Raw genomic sequence first — 16512 nt, 5'->3', positions numbered from 1 at the left:
TTTGATCTTAAATAGCCCCGGACCTTCAAGCTCCTTTGTACTACTATTGTCATCAAAATTGCCTCTTTATACCTTTTAAGCCCATCCAGGTAGTTCTATAATTATTGCTTCATGCACTTGTATTTGATGTTCTTTATTTCTTCACATGGATTTGAATTATTCTCTAGTGTCTTTTGGGGACTTCCCCTTAATATTTCTTGTAAGGCGGGCCTGTTAGCGATAAATTCACCCCGTTCTTCATTACCTGAGAATGGCTTTATTTATTTCACCTTCATTTTTCACTTGATCTTAGCCAAAAGGCCGAGAAGCGATTCACCTTCATTTTTGAAGGATGGTTTTGCTGGATAGAGAATCCTTGCCAGATAGAGAATTCTTGCCAGACAGTCTTTTTCTTTCAGCGCTTTGAATATGACTTCCCACTATCTTCTGTTCCCCATGGCTTCTTTTTATTTTTTCTTTTCTTTTCCAAATTTAAATTCAATCAGCCCACATGTAGTACATCATTAGTTTCAGAGATAGTGTTCAATGATACATTAGTTGTGTATAACACACAGTGCTCATCACACCATGTGCTCTCCTTCATGCCCATCACTCAGTTACCCCATCCCCCCACCCACCTCCCATTCTGCAGCCCTCAGTTTGTTTCCCAGAATCAAGAGTCTCTTGTGGTTTGTCTCCCTTTCTGAATTCCTCCCATCCAGTTTTCCCTTCCTTCCCCTATGATCCTCTGCACTATTTCTTATATTCCACTTATGAGTGAGACCATATGATAATTGTCTTTCTCTGGTGTCTTCTTTCACTTAGCATAATCGCCTCTAATTCCATCCATGTTGACAAAAATGGCAGGTATTCATCTTTTCTGATGGCTGAGTAATATTTCATTATATATATGAACCAAATCTTCTTTATCCATTTGTCTGTTGAAGGACATCTTGGCTCCTTCCACAGTTTGGCTTTTGTGGACATTGCTGCTATGAACATTGGGGTGCAGGTGCGCCTTCTTTTCATACTTGTGTATTTGGGGGGTTAATACCCAGTAGTGCAATTGCCGGGTCATTTAACTTTTTTTTTTTTAAATTTAAATTCAATTAGCACATTATTGGTTTTTGATACAATGTTCAATGATTCATTAGTTGAGTCTACCACCCAATGCTCATTGTATCATGTGCCCCATAATTTCTGAGGAGAAGTCAGCTGTTAATCTTACTGGGGAATCCCTTGTATGTGATGAGCCACTTTTGTGGTTCTGCTTTCAACATTCTCTCACTGTCTTTGGTTTTCAGGAGTTTGACTAAGTTGTTTCAAGGTGAAGATCTCCTTGAGTCTATCCGCCATGGAGTTTCAGATCTTTTTGTTTCTCTGGATTAATAATTTTAACAAAATTTGGGAAGTATCAGGCCATTAATTTTCTAATCTTCTTTCTTTCCCTTTATCTCCTCTCCTCTCCTCTCCTCTCCTCTCCTCTCCTCTCCTCCAGGGGCTCTCATTATGCATAATCTGGTGTGCTTAATGATGTCCTATAAGGTCTCTGAGGCTCTGTTTACTTTTCTTCATTATTTTTTCTTTCTTTTCCTCAGACTGTATAGTCTCAGTTGGCTTTAACTTCCAAGTTCGGTGATTCTTTTAAATCCCAACTGCAATTTCTGTTGAGCTGATCTAGTGAATTTTTCATGCAGTTATTATACTTTTCAAATCAGAATTTCTGTTTGATATTTTTAAAGTGATTCCTATCTCTTTGATGGTGTATCTATTTAATGACTCATCAGTCTCATACTTCCCTTTAATTCATAGGACATGGCTTTGATTAGATGCTGAACATATTTACAAGAGCTGATTTAATGTCTCTGACTAGTAAGTCCAACATCTGGGTATCCTTTTGTATGTCCCATACTCCCCTGTTTCTTTGCATGTCAGATAGGTTTTGGTCAAAGGTTGGACATCTAGTCTAAGTAAGAGAATGTGGCAACTCTGGAATTCAGATTCTGCCCCCTTTCCAGGTTTTGCTGTTGCTGTTTGGTTTCAGTATTCTTGTTGTCATTTGTTTGCTTAGTGACTTCTCTGAACTACTTAGGTAAAGTCTGTATCCTCTGCTGTGTGTGGCCACTGAACTCACTGCTTGGCTAGCTTAGTGGTTATCTAATGACTGGGCAGAGAGGCCTTTAAATGCCTGTATAACTGCAAAGACTCTCAGTCATTGACACGGAGCTCTGTGTGTATGTTGGGCATGCCTTCAACACTCAGCCAGGCAGTGGTCCACTCTGTAACAGCCTTCATTTCTGCTGTCAGAGAGCCTCAAAATAAGCCAGAGTTGGTAGCGTGGGGCCTTTTTGAGTCTTTTCAGGGCATGCTGTAATCTTGGGAATGTGTCTGGCCTTCAGATTCATAGGGATAATGTCATAGCTTTTTATTTATTTATTTATTTATTAAAAGATCTTATTTATTTGACAGACAGAGATCACAAGTAGGCAGAGAGGTAGGCGGGGGAGTGGACAGGGAAGCAGGCTCCCGGCCAAGCAGAGAGCCCGATGTGGGGCCCGATCCCAGGACCCTGGGATCATGACCTGAGCCGAAGGCAGAGGCTTTAACCCACTGAGCCACCCAGGTGCCTAATGTCATAGCTTTTTAAAGTCCCTATGGATATCTCATTCCTCAGTTTTTCCCTTTAAGGTTTTGGTTCACCTGTTGTTCACTCCAAGTGTTACCTACTGCCTGAGGCAGCTGCAATGTTAAACTATTGCCCCTAAATGTTTTTGACAAATGCTCTCAGGGAAGAGGCACTTTAAATGGGCAAGGTATGAGTCAGTCCAAATACTGACAGCCATGCAAGTGAGGTCATCCAGGGAACAACCAGACAGATCAAATAATGACAGCTCTCTGCAAATGAAACTTTGCAGGAGCCCCATCTCCTTTCTGCCCCTTCTGGCCACTGCCGGGCTGCTGGCTTTCCCTGCGATTGCAGGCTGTCCATATTCAAGGCTACCACAGAGTTGGACAGAGGGGCAAGGAATAGGGCCAGTTAAAATGCCACATAGCTCACTCTTCCTACTGGGATTCACCTGTTTCTCTAGAATAAACGTACAGAGGTTGTTGCATGCTTTTGGTGACTTTCCAGAGTTCCCAAGATATGGATTCTGAAATTTTCTGCCAGTTTCTGCATGGCTTTCAGGAAGGGCAGACTTTTCAGAGGTTCTTCCTTCCTGGTTGGCTGGCTTCCAGTACAACCTTTTACTGTGCTTGTCTATCATGGTGTTTGTTGCTGTGCTTGCCGCTTACATGTTTCTTGAGAAATAATTTTCGTTGGTCACTGACCATGTGAAAGGGACTACAACAGGAGCTGTGGGAGCTAGGATGTGCAAGATACCATCTTTGATCTAAAAGTTGTCACTCTTGAAAAAAATCAATTTAACTGGAACATTTGAAGCATACTGATTGCCAAGCCTGCATCTGGTCACAAAATCATATCTTTTTTTTTTTTTTTTAAGATTTTATTTACTTGAGAGAGAGAGCGAGAGCAGGGGGAGGGACAGAAGGAGAAGACGTGGGAAAGAAGCAGACTCCTGCTGACCACAAAGCCTGCTGACCGCATGGGCTCGAACCTATGGCCCTGAGATCATGACCTGAGCCAAAAATCAAGAGCGGGGCAATTAACTGACTGAGCCACCCAGGCGCCCCAGTTACCAAATTATATCTTAATTCAGCTCAGGGGGAGTTCTTTTTGGCCTTCATGTCTTAAATATAACCAGGTTTTCACCTGGATATTTGGCAGCAAGCCTGAACTAATATCTCTGGTCACAACTAATTTCACTCCTAATCCCTTCAGGAAACTGAGAGCCTCAAGTGAGTAAGAATGCAGATGAAGGACTGCAGAGATCTCCCATATGAAGAGTTAGAAACAGAGATTCATTTGAACAACCCAGCTTGGTTTTCATAATTCCATAGGACCAAGTTAGCATTTTCCACTGAAATGGTTTATTTTTATGTCCATGCAGCCCACCACCCTGATGGTTATTGATAGACTTCTTGGATAAAACATAGAAGAGACCCAAAAGACTACTCTTCACACCACAGTATGGGAATATAGCTCCATCTTACTCCTTTTGAATCAATCTCTGCATATTTGATGAATATCACTTGACAATTGATCAAAGATACCCAACAATAGCCTAAAATCTGAGTTTATATACAATGTCTACTTATGTGAAACCCTCTGAACTGCAAGACATGCCTGCTAGCATACAACCTGTCTGTTCAGGGCTTGATTACTCAAGGTACTCTGGAACCTTGGGTAAATATGTCTATAAAGATGTCGAGAGCCCACAACTGTTGATTATTTAAGGTAGACAGTTTTTCATTTGAAACTTGGTTTAGCTGGGCACGTTACTTAGTTCTCCTCAGCCTCAGATTCCAGTTTGCAAAACTTAGGGTAATAATGGGGTGGGTATTAAATGTGACAAGGTCTGTAGAACATTTAGTACATTATCTGGCAAATAGCTAATGCCCCCTAAATATCAGCTCTAATTACTATTGACAAGCCTCTGAAATGCCACAAGCCTGCAAAATCTATTACAGTGATCCAAATTAAAAGACTCAGATTCCATTTGAATCATTTGGCCAACGATGGGTTCCTCCCTCTGTGTGCTTGCACAGAGGGACAGTGGACAGTGGCCGGGAGAAGAGCCCCCCACCGCTGTTTGTTCAGGCTTCTCCCTGTTACGCTCTGTGATGTTGGGTGACAACAAAATCAACTCGCCTAAAATGAATGGATTTACTAAGTGATGAATTTGCCCCATCTACTGAATTTCCCAATTGGCATTGTAACAGCTTTTATAGGAATACTTATATTTGGTTATTGAAGCTGAAGTATGTTTCTGAATATTAACTCAATGAAGTAGATAGACCTTAGAAATTGGGGAAAACACCAGTTTTGAGGGGGCTGGGGGGTTTGGGGCTGAGAAACTTCCCCCTGAAACTATTATTCCAACCTAAAATTTGAGTGTTCCCCTATGATAGAATTGCTTTCATTATTCCTGATCTACCTGGTAATCTTTCGAATGCCAATTTCAGTTTCTTCAAAGCAAGTGCATTTTTAGGTATACCTTTCAAAAAGCTTATCAGATAGATGTGCTTATTTCCTGCAATTAGAGTTTCTAATCAAAGGCAAATATATTGAATTCAAAAGCTGTATTTAATTTTAATTTTCACTTAAAATTCAATGATTTTAATTTGGATTAAAATTGAACTTAAATTTAATTTTAAATCCAAACACATGCTAAAAATCAGGACTTATAATTAAATTCATATAGAGACTTTTGCTTCTGGGAGGATAGGGTAGAAGCACATTTCCCTATTCTTCCCTCTAAATACAACTTAAAACCCTGGGCACCATATATAAAATAAACATAGGACTCTGCAAAGTGAAGAGGAGAAGGCAGAACAACTAGGGATTTCAGAAGCAAAGGAAGGACAAAATGGTGTGTTCCCTTGGTTTTCTTTCTGTGTCATATATCCCAGACTTTGAGCTGAAGAAACCAGGTACCCAGAAATGGCAAAAGGCACAGGCAAACCAATGATGATGACAACCTTGACAACGACAGCAAGGACAACACCAACAAAACCGCTGCAACAACAACAACAAAAGTCTGCTCTCTCTAGCATAAGGGTCAAGAAAAGTGGCAGCCTAGCCAGACACTAACCGCTCCACTTCCACTAACCACCACAGAACAAACTATGGCCTTGTGCCCACACAAGCCAGTAAATGGTCTAATGGAAGGCCTAGAATTCCACATTTGACTGGCAGAAGCAGGGGCTATTTATGCCCCTCCTATGTTAGTGGAAATCAATCATGTGGAAATTCTGGAGTTATACCCACCAGGCAGTAAGGAAGCAACCTGCTCTATCCCTGCTGAAATGATTTCAGGACTTTTAACAACACCCAGTGGTAAGGAGGCCACCCAATCTATGGACTACAGGGAAAATGCTCCAGCACATCAAGAAATGAATTGAAATGAATGGAAATGATTATAAGGCATATAAAAATTAGTGGAATAAAGCTAAAGCACTGCTGAAAGGGAAATTTATATTATTAAGGGCTTCCATTAAGTAAAAGGAAAAGCATCGAATCAATAATCTAAGTTCTCACCTCAGGAAATTAACCTACCATGAATCACCACATTTGCACATATTTACTGAAGGACATTAATAACTCTATCCATGACAGTTGACATATAGTCTACTTTAGAAACCTGAAGCACCCGTGTTTTCAATATGTATCACACAGTGAGAAGAAGAATAAGAGAAACATTAGACTCTTGATTTAAAACAACAATGAAATTTGATTTCCAGCATAAGAGCTAGATTGTTGCCCTTCATGACAGAAACTGTTGTTTTGTAATTAACTCAAATTCTTTTGTAAACGATAGAACGGATTCCACAATACCTGTGCCGTGAGTTCAATTTTTAAGCTATAAATCGTGTCTTTGCAAACTGGAAAGTCCTTGGAGACAAAATGTACTTAAAGTATTAATTGGCCAGGGTCTCATGTCTCACAACTCATGTGATGGTGAAAATAAGGTATTTGAATTCTTTTCTCAGGTTTTGAATCAATTCCTCTTTCACCTTGTCAGAAGGGTTTTGTATTATATAGACTTAGTGGAAGATATTCTGCCTATTGTGAAATGTAATACATGATGCCAGAGTTTTCTAACATACATTCTGAACTGAAATAGTGTTTTTTATTTATATTTTTTAGCATATGCCCATCTAAAATGTTTGTGTATGTGTGTGTGTGTGTGTGAGAGAGAGAGAGAGAGAGAGAGACAGAGAGAAAGAGAGAGAGAGAGAGAGAGAATGTGTGTGTGTGTGTGTGTGTGTGTGTGTGTGCATACACAAAGGATCCAAGCCATTTTACAGCTGACTAAATTTATAACTCAGGTCCTCTTAATCATTGTTAAAAACTTTGCTGTTGTTAATTTCAGACAATAGATTTTGTCACTATGTTCGGACTGTTAGAGAAATTCTTGCCAAATTCATCTTAAACTTGTTTACATGTCTCCTAATATTGTCCACTTTATTCTCTTTATGTTTCTTTGAACACAACACCTGAATGGCTTCTCATCTTTCTCTGCTACTACAAACACAACAGCAGCAACAGCAACAAGGTGGGGGTTGAGGGGCTGGGATGTTCATCTTTACAGCAAAATGTCCACCAGTAAATGTAGAAAGTTATGAAAGCAAATAAGAAGTCGCCATTTTTCAACCACCAAAGTAATAACCCAATCACACAAGAAGCAGGAACAAAAACTAAGGCCAAGAGGTGAAATTCTGTGGGGAGGAAACACACAATATACCCACATGGTATCAAAATATCATGCTACAGACTCCTTATAAGTCACAGAGGGACAAAGTGATGTTTACAGTGGACTGATCTGTCCAACGATACCATAAATAAGTGATCAAACTGAGTAATGCCAATAGCAGCACCGACTGTCAGACAAACCGACCTTAGGAGCTCCCAGATGTGATGTCATGTGAACTATGCAGCACCTATTTAACATCCTTGCCAAAAATGTTAAACAGAAATCATCCAAATGGGAGGAAAATATCAGGCAAAGCCATATTGTGGACACGTTGGAAGCAAACAGGCCGAGGCTCCTGGACAATGTCATGGTCATGGAAGATTTAAGTTGAGGGCCTGTTTGGGACTAGAAGATACTAAAGAGACATGACAACTGAATGCAATGTATGATACTTGATTGAACTGTTGACCCTCAAAGGGATATCATTGGGACAACTGGGGGAAATTGGAATATGGACCGTGTATGGACTTAGATGATGTTATCATGCCACTATTAAATTTCTTCAGTGAGACAATAGTTATATGGTTAGGAGAATATCCAAGGTCTTAGGAGCTACATATGGATGTAATCGGATGAAATGTTTGGAACTTGAGTGGTTAGGCAAAAAGAAGAAAAAGGAGATAGAAAGCAACGGGACATTATGAAATCTAGGTGAAAGAATGTTCACTCTTCAACTTTGTGTGTTTTTAATCTATTTTCAAAGAGACAGTTGAGGAAAATGCATTGCTCATATTTTAGAGTTGTGTGATGAAGTGTTCCACAATAAAATGAGATGATTTCTGGTATCTTCTTGAAAATAATCTGGAAGAGACAGAGGGGAGAAGATATGAATGAAATGAAACTGGCTGTGAGTAGTTAACCGTTGCAGCCCAGGGATGGATACTTGGAGGTTCCCTCACTATTCTCTCTTGTACAGTGTTCTCAAAGTCTGGTTCCGCCAGCAGCAGCATCTGAGTCACCCAGGGAACTTGCCAGAAAAGCAAACTCTGGGTCCCACCCCAGATTTTTAAATCTGAGACCATAGATGTGGAGCTCAGCAATCTGTTTTCACAAGCTTATTTGGATTCTGATGCAAGCTAATGTTCCAGGAGCACAGCCCTACTGTGATGAACCTGGAAATTGTTAAGTTTATATGCAAACCCTGTTTGTATATGTTTGAAATTATCCACATTTTTAAGGGGAAAAAATGAAGAAAACAGGTACATCAGCTGTTTAGTAGTCAAGTTTTAATAAAGTCTCCAGACAGGCAATCCCAATGTTATACCAAAACTTCCAGAGGATAGAAAAAAGAAACTATTGCCCAACTCAGGCTGTAAGACTAGAAAACCTTGACGCTGGAACCAGCAAGGAGTGTATGAGAAAGAGGAACTTCAAGTCAATCTTGCTCATGAGCAGAAGATGTGGAAGTTCTAAACAAAATTTTAGCAAACTGAACCCCCCAGCATCTACAAAAGATGATCCACCGTTTACGAAGTTACATTTATCCTAGGAGGGCAAAACTGGCTTCGCATTCAGATAGATAGATAGACAGACAGACAGACAGACAGATAGAGTCATGAGAGAGGTTTGTGTGTTGCCAACATAGTCTGTTGCTAGCTCTAGGTGCTAACTGAATGTGTATGTTTAATTTTTGAAAACTCATTAAGATACACACTTGTGAATTTTGTCCTTGTGTGATTATAAGCTTCATTTAAGATTTTGAAAAAAAGCATCTACAAATAACACTGTATTAACAGAATAAACAAATGGACTCTTGATCATTTCAATAGAGACAAAAAACTAAGATTCACTACCTATTCCTGATTTTTAAAACAAACTTATTAAACTGGAAATATAAGGAAAACTCCTTAATCTTATAAAGAGAAGGAAGAAAGGAGGGAAGGAAGGAAGGAAAGAAGGAAGGAAGGAAGGAAGGAAAGAGGGAGAGAAAGAAAGAGAGAGAGAGAGAGAGAGAGAGAGAGAGAGAGAGAAAGGAAAGAAAAGGAAGAAAAGGGGGTAAAAAGAAAAGAGAAAGGAAGAAAGAAGAAAAGAAAGGAAGAAAAGAAGAAACAAGAAAAAGAGGGAAGGAATGGAGAGAGGGAGGAAGGAATGGAGGAACAAAGAGAGGAAGTGAAGGAGGTTGAAAACAGCGAAACACAGCAAACACCTTTCATTATGGAAATGTAGGCAGCATTCTATTTAATATTAGGGACACCCTAAAGAAGTCGAATTTGGTCATGTCTGTTCGACCTTGTAGTGGATGTCCTAGCCAACGAGTACAGGTTTAAGCAACCTGTAAATTGATTATTGGGCTTCTGTAACTCACAGATTCATGAAAAACCGCAGAACATCTATAGACAAATGATTAGATATCACAGAGTTTAGCAGGGTGGCTGGCTTTAAGGTCAGTATAGTTTTTAGAAAGTCAAATGGATTTCTCTAAGTTAGATACAATTAGAAAATGTCATTTTAAATGGATAACTAGCACAAGAGCAACAGCACTCTAGCCCATCTTGGGATAAATGCAAGAAAAGAAAAGACGTACAGGATCTGAATGTACAGAAAGACGAAATTAAATACTAAAGATGAAAACGTTAAGGAAGTCCCACATAAACGGAGAGACATGCCATGTTGGTGTCCTAAAGATAGTCAATACTGGGTGTCCTAAAGATAGTCAATACTTCCCTAACTTATCCGCAGATTTAGTGAAAATGCAACTCAAATATAAGGCAAATGAGTTTTCGAGGAACAAGGCACGCTGATTCCGATATTTATACTGGAAGGGCGAAAGGCAAAGGATAAGGAAGATACGTTCGAAGGTTATGAATAAGGTGTGGGGACTTGCCCTACAGTAGATCAAGATGCCTTATCAGGAGGTAAAAATGGAGATGATGTACTGGCACAGAAATAGGCAAATTTATCTGTGGAACAGAAGAGGGAGCTCAGACACAGGGACACGCAAAGATGGACCAAAATAACTCCAAGCACTGCCAGATGTTCCCTGGGGGTGCGGAATTGCCCCGCCCCTTCCCATTGACAAACCCTGACATAGAAATATGGTTGAATCTTAAAAACACATGCTGAATTTCATAAAAGTCAGTTACAGGATACCAAGGGCATGAGTTAAATATGCATGCACATATTGTATTTCACACCCAAAGAGAGCAAAGTCTGGGAAACAAGGTTTAGGGAGCACAAAGTTTCACTTCACTTCACTTCACGACTTACTGACTGTCTTAGTCAAGCCAGCACACGGAAAAGTGGGAGGAAGGCAAGAGGGGCGGGGCTTTGGTAGGTGCACTGCGATGGAACTCGAAGCTCATTGGTCACTGGTCACAGCCGTGGGAGGGGGAAGGCAGCGCTGGAAGCTCATTGGCCTTTGTGGGAAGGGCGGGAAAGGGAGAGAGCGCTGGGTCTTCCCTGCCGCCTTCTGTCCCTGCTGTTGGATTTCGACTTGCGGGAGGCTGAGGTAACCACAGGCTGGCATCAGGAATAGGGCCCTCGTTCTCCACACATCTTCTTTCCTCCCTCCCTCCTGCTCGGGATGACCAACTCCTTCTCCTCTCCTCCAACCTCAGTGGAGTACCTCCTGATGTTCCACTCTGCCCCGTCCCCTCTCCACCCCCACGCCCCATGCAACAACCATGGAATGGCTGTGGGAGGAAAACCCTTGCCTCAGCACCTGAACCCTGGTCTCTGGAACCTGAGGCAGGACTCATGCCCTTGCCTTTGATCCTCTGAATCTGATGGGGCAGTGGCAGTGAATGACTGGGTGGCCTGAGATGAGGTGGTGCATCCCAGGTGTGAGGGGTGGGGAAAGTGTACCCAAGCCTGACCGTTGAAGTGTGAAGAGGAGCATGGAAGATTGTTGGGAGGCTGAGCAGGGAGTACATGGGTTTGCATGAGAGCACAGAGGGTTCTGTTGGTGGAAGAAAACAATTACTGCAGTGAGGAGTTGGCTGTTGGCTAGATCAGGGTCTGGCATTCGATAGGGGGCTCAGCGAGGATCTAGTCAATGAATAATCGAAGGGATGCATAAAAATACTTATTGAAAGAGGGGCTTGGGGTCCAGCAGCATAATGAAATTTCGTGGGGGGGGGTGGTACAAAGGGTGTGTCAGATTAAAGTGTTGGGGGGCTGAGAGAAGAATTAAGATTACAGTGGGGTGCAGGAAGAAAATCAGGATGGGGTGTGAGAGGAGAGTTGAATGTAGGACATACTAATAATAGAATTGAATGGGGGGAGCTAGAATCATGAGTAGGGAGTGAATGAATGCAGGAGGTTAGGAAGGTAATTGTGGAAGTACATGACAGGAAAAATCATGAGGAATGGCAGAGTACAGGATGATACACGAGAAGGGGAAGGCAGTAATTGAAGAAAGGGGGCACATGAGTGCATGCGTATGCCTGAAAAGGGGGTCTATGTGGAGGGAAGGGAAGCAAGGTGTGATCTGATTTCAGTGATGAGCTGGGTGAAGAAGCATCCAGGCACCTCAGGTGGGGTTTTCAAAGGGCAGAGGAAGTACGTTCAGGGTAGGGGATCATGTGGCCATCCTGACCTCCACTCCTGGCTGGCCCTAGGACGATGGATCCCAATGAAATGCCTGCTGTGCCCTGCTGCCCCTCCGACCCCCCTATTGGGCTTGAGATTGGAGCCCCGTGGGGGATTGAACTTGGCCCCACAAGAGCTGTGAGTCGCTGTGCCCGCTGCTACAACCATGGCTTCACTGACCAAATCAAGGACCAGGATCACTTCTGCCTCTTCAAGGCCTGCGAGTGTCACAAGTGCGCCTTCTCGTGAGTATAGTGTCTGACAATGGGGGAGGGGGCGCGGTGAGCCTCCCCAAAATGTGACTGACTGTAGACCTGCTATTCCCCACTTTAGGGAACACCACAGTGTCTTGCCTGCTGAGAGTGCCTTGAAGAGGGAGCAGGGGGCAAACCTAAAGAGGCACCTGGCTCAAGGGCAGACGAGGAGTGAGGCCTCCCCTCCCAAAGCTCACAGCCATGTCAAGAAGTTGACCATTCAAGCCGGAGCCCTCAGTGAGTGTCTCTGGCCAGGGAGGGTGTCTGGGTTTGGGGATAGGGAGCACTGAGCTGTCCTGTCACCAGTCCTCCTACCCAATTTTGATGTCACCTTGGCAAATTACCCCTCGGGCCTTTAGCTGCCCCACCTATCCAACTTCATCAATATTATCTACCAAGTGTTGGTGGGAAAGAGAACTCTGGGGGGTCAAAATGGTCCACGGTGAGATGAGACCTCAGACTGGGGGCGAGGAAGAGTGGTGTGAGCTCAGAGGGAAAGGCTCACCCAAAGTGTCCCCAGCTTTCCATAGCTGGGAAGGAGAACATCATGTCCCAGCTTGAGGCCCACCCAAACCTGCCCAACCCCTAGGGAGATAAGGAGAGTCTGGGGCCTGAGGGGGAAGTTCCCATCTCACCCACTGCCCAGACTCTTCTCTGTGTCCTGAAGACATGAGTTCCCTCCCTAATCCTACTGCAGCTTGCCACGGGACCTTGAGGAAATAATACTTGTCCTCTTGGAGTCTCCATTTCACCAGGTGGAAAATAAACAGTAGGAACTGGATGGTCTTCAAGGTCTTCTCAGCTCTGACATTTTGGGCTCCTATCCTCATTCCAGTACATGTCCATACACATCTTCTCTCCATGGCCGGCATGGTCTCTGACTCCACCCTGTGCTCTCTGCCTCTGCAGACAAGCGCCCAAGGAGCTCTGCTGACCAGTCCTACCCCAAAATCTTTGTCTCTGTCCTGGACTCCAGCAGCCTTGAAGACGCGACTAACAATTTCTCTTTCCAGGAAGACCCACAGGGCTCCTGCCCTGCCCAGGATGTGAGTAAAGTGAGAAGGCCCATGGAGCTAGATGTATATTGTGTGACCAGGTGCTCAACCTTTGTGCTTGATGCCATGGGAGATAGAAGGAAGGAGTGGAGGAGGCGGCCAATGAGGAAGAGAAGGAATGGGGTGCGGGGTAGAGGAGCAGGACAAGAAGTGGCAGGGGGAGGAGGGGTTCAGGGAGGAGGAGTGGAGAAGGCAGCATCTCAGACTAGCGGGCAAGGGCAGGGCTCTCCCAGCCTTGCCATCTCCTATTTGTGAGACTTTGCGCAAGTGACATTCCGTTTCCAAGCCTCCATTTCCAGTGTACTCAGTGTACTAGCAGTGTACTGATAGGGACAATATCCCACACCTGACATAGCACTGACAAGAGGACTAGGTCCAGGAGTGCCACACAGCAGGACTTCAACTGCTGGAGGCTGTTATTCCAAGGGGAAACAGATAGATGGGAGAGAAGGTCCTGTTGAAGGGGGTGGGCAGGACGGTGAGTGCCACAGGGCCCAGAGGGAGAGTCCAGAGGTCATTAGAGAAAGCTCCCAGGCCATTAGATGAGCCAAGCTGGTCCTTCAAGTTCTATGGGGATTGGGGAATATGGGGGTGAGAAGCAGTCCCTGGGCAGGGACAGTGACCCCATTTCTCCAGGTGCTTTGCAGATTAGACCACGGACACCTGGGATTTTCCATACCCATCACTGTTGGCCTGGGAGTTTTGAAAATCCTGGCAGGAATTAGTGTGTCAGGAGAGATGTTGAGGAAGGACATAGAAAGGAAAATAGGCTGAACAGGGGAAAGGACTTGTGCAAGCCACAACGACCAATGGCCAACAGGCATTCAGACTCCCACATCCAGATAGTGCAAGATCCTGGCCCTGTTTCTCTACTGGTATTATGTATCTGTCAGAGGGTTTAATCCCAAGGCCCCTCTTTTCCTTGTCTCTAGAGACTCAGCTCTGGTCCTCCAGCCCTGTGCCGCCCTTGGCCCTGTCCTACTGCAGCCGCAGATCCTGGGAAAATAGCGGGGTCCAGAACCCTGGCAGGGGCTAGGCTTAGTGAATGGGAAAGGATGAAGGCCCCTGGGGGTGGGGGGGGGGACCTTCCATGGAACTGGGGACTGAAGGGCCACTGGCCCCATGAGGTGCGGAGGTATGGGTTTTCAGGTCCCATTCTCTCACACCCTTTCCATTGCAGGCCCCTGAATCTTCTGACCAGGACTCGGATTCCGCCTCAGAGTGGCAGCGGAAACTGGAAGCGGCCGAGGCTCTGCTGATTCTGAGAGACTCTCCCCAGGCATCTTCTGGCTCCAGCTCCATGCTCCATCCCTGCGTGGCGACAAGTAGCCTTGTCCTTGAAAAGAGAACACGGGGTGGTGGGGATGGTTGGGAAAGGGGAGGGCCTTGTGGTAAGCAGGGTCTAACTGGGAGGCCGGGGTTGGTGGGTTGAACCTCCTAGGGCTCAGGTACGCAAGCTCCTTGGTCTGATGCCAGAGATGGCAATCGCTGGTTGCTCGGTGAATCATCAGTTTGTCCAGCTCTGTGCTCAACAAGCAAATGCCCAGGGCCCTGGCGTCGAGAAACAAGGCTACTGAGGTCCTGCTGGTGGCAGGGACTTGCCCTGGGGCATGCAGCCTATCAAGTGGAACACCAGGTCTCCTCACTCCCAGCCCAGAGCTCTCTACCCACACTCTCCGCCCACACCCCTGCAGTCTGCTGTGGTGGGCAGCATACACATAGGTGATAAGAGCCTGGGCTGGAGGGAGATCTGGTCTTTGATTCCTGTCTCCAGGGGCAGCCTGGATGCCTTCAGAGTTCCCTTGTGTTTTGTGGCTAAGTTTCAATGATGAGCCTGGAGAGGAAGGACCAGAGGGAGCCTGAAGCCTGGGAAGGCTGAGAGGGAAGGCTGGGCATTCCCAGACCAAAATGTTGGGTGCAATATGATGCTTGAGTGAAGCAGCAACCTGAGTGAAGGAGGGACTTTGGGAACAGAAGGGGATGAGGCTGGAGAGGCTGCCAATTACAGGGGTCCTGAACGCCAGGCTTAGGGGCTAGACCAGAAACTGTGGGTGGTGAGGAGCCAGGGAATATGTGAGCTGGGGGGAGCATATTCGGAGATCCTGGGCTCCACAAAAAGAAATGTGGTGGCTCTGATGGAGGGATTGGAGGAGGCAAGACCCGAGATGGGCAAATCAGCAGGGAAGTGTGCTGTGTTGCACTCTGTAGTCCAGGTGACAAAGCCTAGATCGAGTGAAACAAAAGAGAGGGGAGAGCCTGGAGGGGAAGTGGATATGACCTGGCTCTGATGCCTTCCGTTCTCTCTGCAGATCCTGCTGAAGATAGAGGACCCCAGCCTCCTAACCCTTCTCTGCGACCCAGGGAGCCAGCTCCATTTCTCTGCCTACTGGGCATCTGGGGTGCATCTCCCTCTTGACCTGGAAGCCCAGAAGAGGAGGCCTCACTCCTCTTATGCTTTTGCAAAACGTTTAATATCCAATATGCTTAACATTTTCTTAAACCTTCACTTTCTTTTACAAGCCTTTCAGACCCTTTTTATTATGTGGGGCAATTCCTTGGCTGAGGGTGCGTATTCTTGTACCTCCATTTCTTACTGCTTTGTATTTTGGGGCCTTCTATGTCTCTTATAAAACCAGGGTTGTGCAATCTAAGCTGGTCAGTCTCTAAATAGGGTTCTGTAGGAGGTCATGTGTTCATATGCCAGAGTTTTCATTTGACTTGTGATTCCAAACATAGCTGTGCACTCACGTCTATATCCATGCTTGTCAAAATCTAAGGGTGTTTTCATTTTGTGTCCACATTTATGTGTGTGAACAAATAATAAACCCTTGCTGTTGTAAGGCAGTGAGATAGAGGCGTTGTTTGTGGTCACAGTATAACGTAGACCATCCTGACTCTAACAGACATGTTCCATTTACGTTCCAAAGTGAGAATCACCTTACTCAATAACTGGGATTTCTTAACACGACTAGACCAGAAAACAGTAGAGATAAAAAATGGTAAGAGTTTTACTCACTGAGCAAGTAAGTGCCTACCTTCCGCCTGGCATAGACTGTTTCCAGCTGTCCAGAGGGCCCCAAGTTGAGTTGTCTGCAGCGTCAAGCAGGTCTTATAAATGAGTGGAGCTGTCCAGACAGGCTCTGGCCAGCTGGCAGTGCATGGTCTACCTAAGGGGCCAGCTGCCACCTGGCTCCAGCCGATTGCTGCCATGCAGGAATGCGGACTCTGCACTGCCACAGCTCCTGATTTTTCGAGAGAAAGCGGAATTCTAGATATCTATGTAGAATATCTCCATTTTAAAATGTCGGCTCTGGTTTC

At 44.7% G+C, this 16512-nt stretch overlaps 1 pseudogene; it reads left to right on the top strand.

The window, feature by feature from the left end:
• LOC131821599 (doublesex- and mab-3-related transcription factor C2-like) overlaps positions 1-16281 on the top strand; it is a 33862-nt pseudogene extending 17581 nt beyond the window's left edge.
• Positions 16282-16512: the final 231 nt, after the last annotated feature.

Source organism: Mustela lutreola, chromosome X (genome assembly GCF_030435805.1).
Source record: "Mustela lutreola isolate mMusLut2 chromosome X, mMusLut2.pri, whole genome shotgun sequence".
In the NCBI taxonomy this organism is placed as follows: domain Eukaryota; kingdom Metazoa; phylum Chordata; class Mammalia; order Carnivora; family Mustelidae; genus Mustela; species Mustela lutreola.
This window is presented reverse-complemented; position numbering and strand designations above follow the sequence as displayed.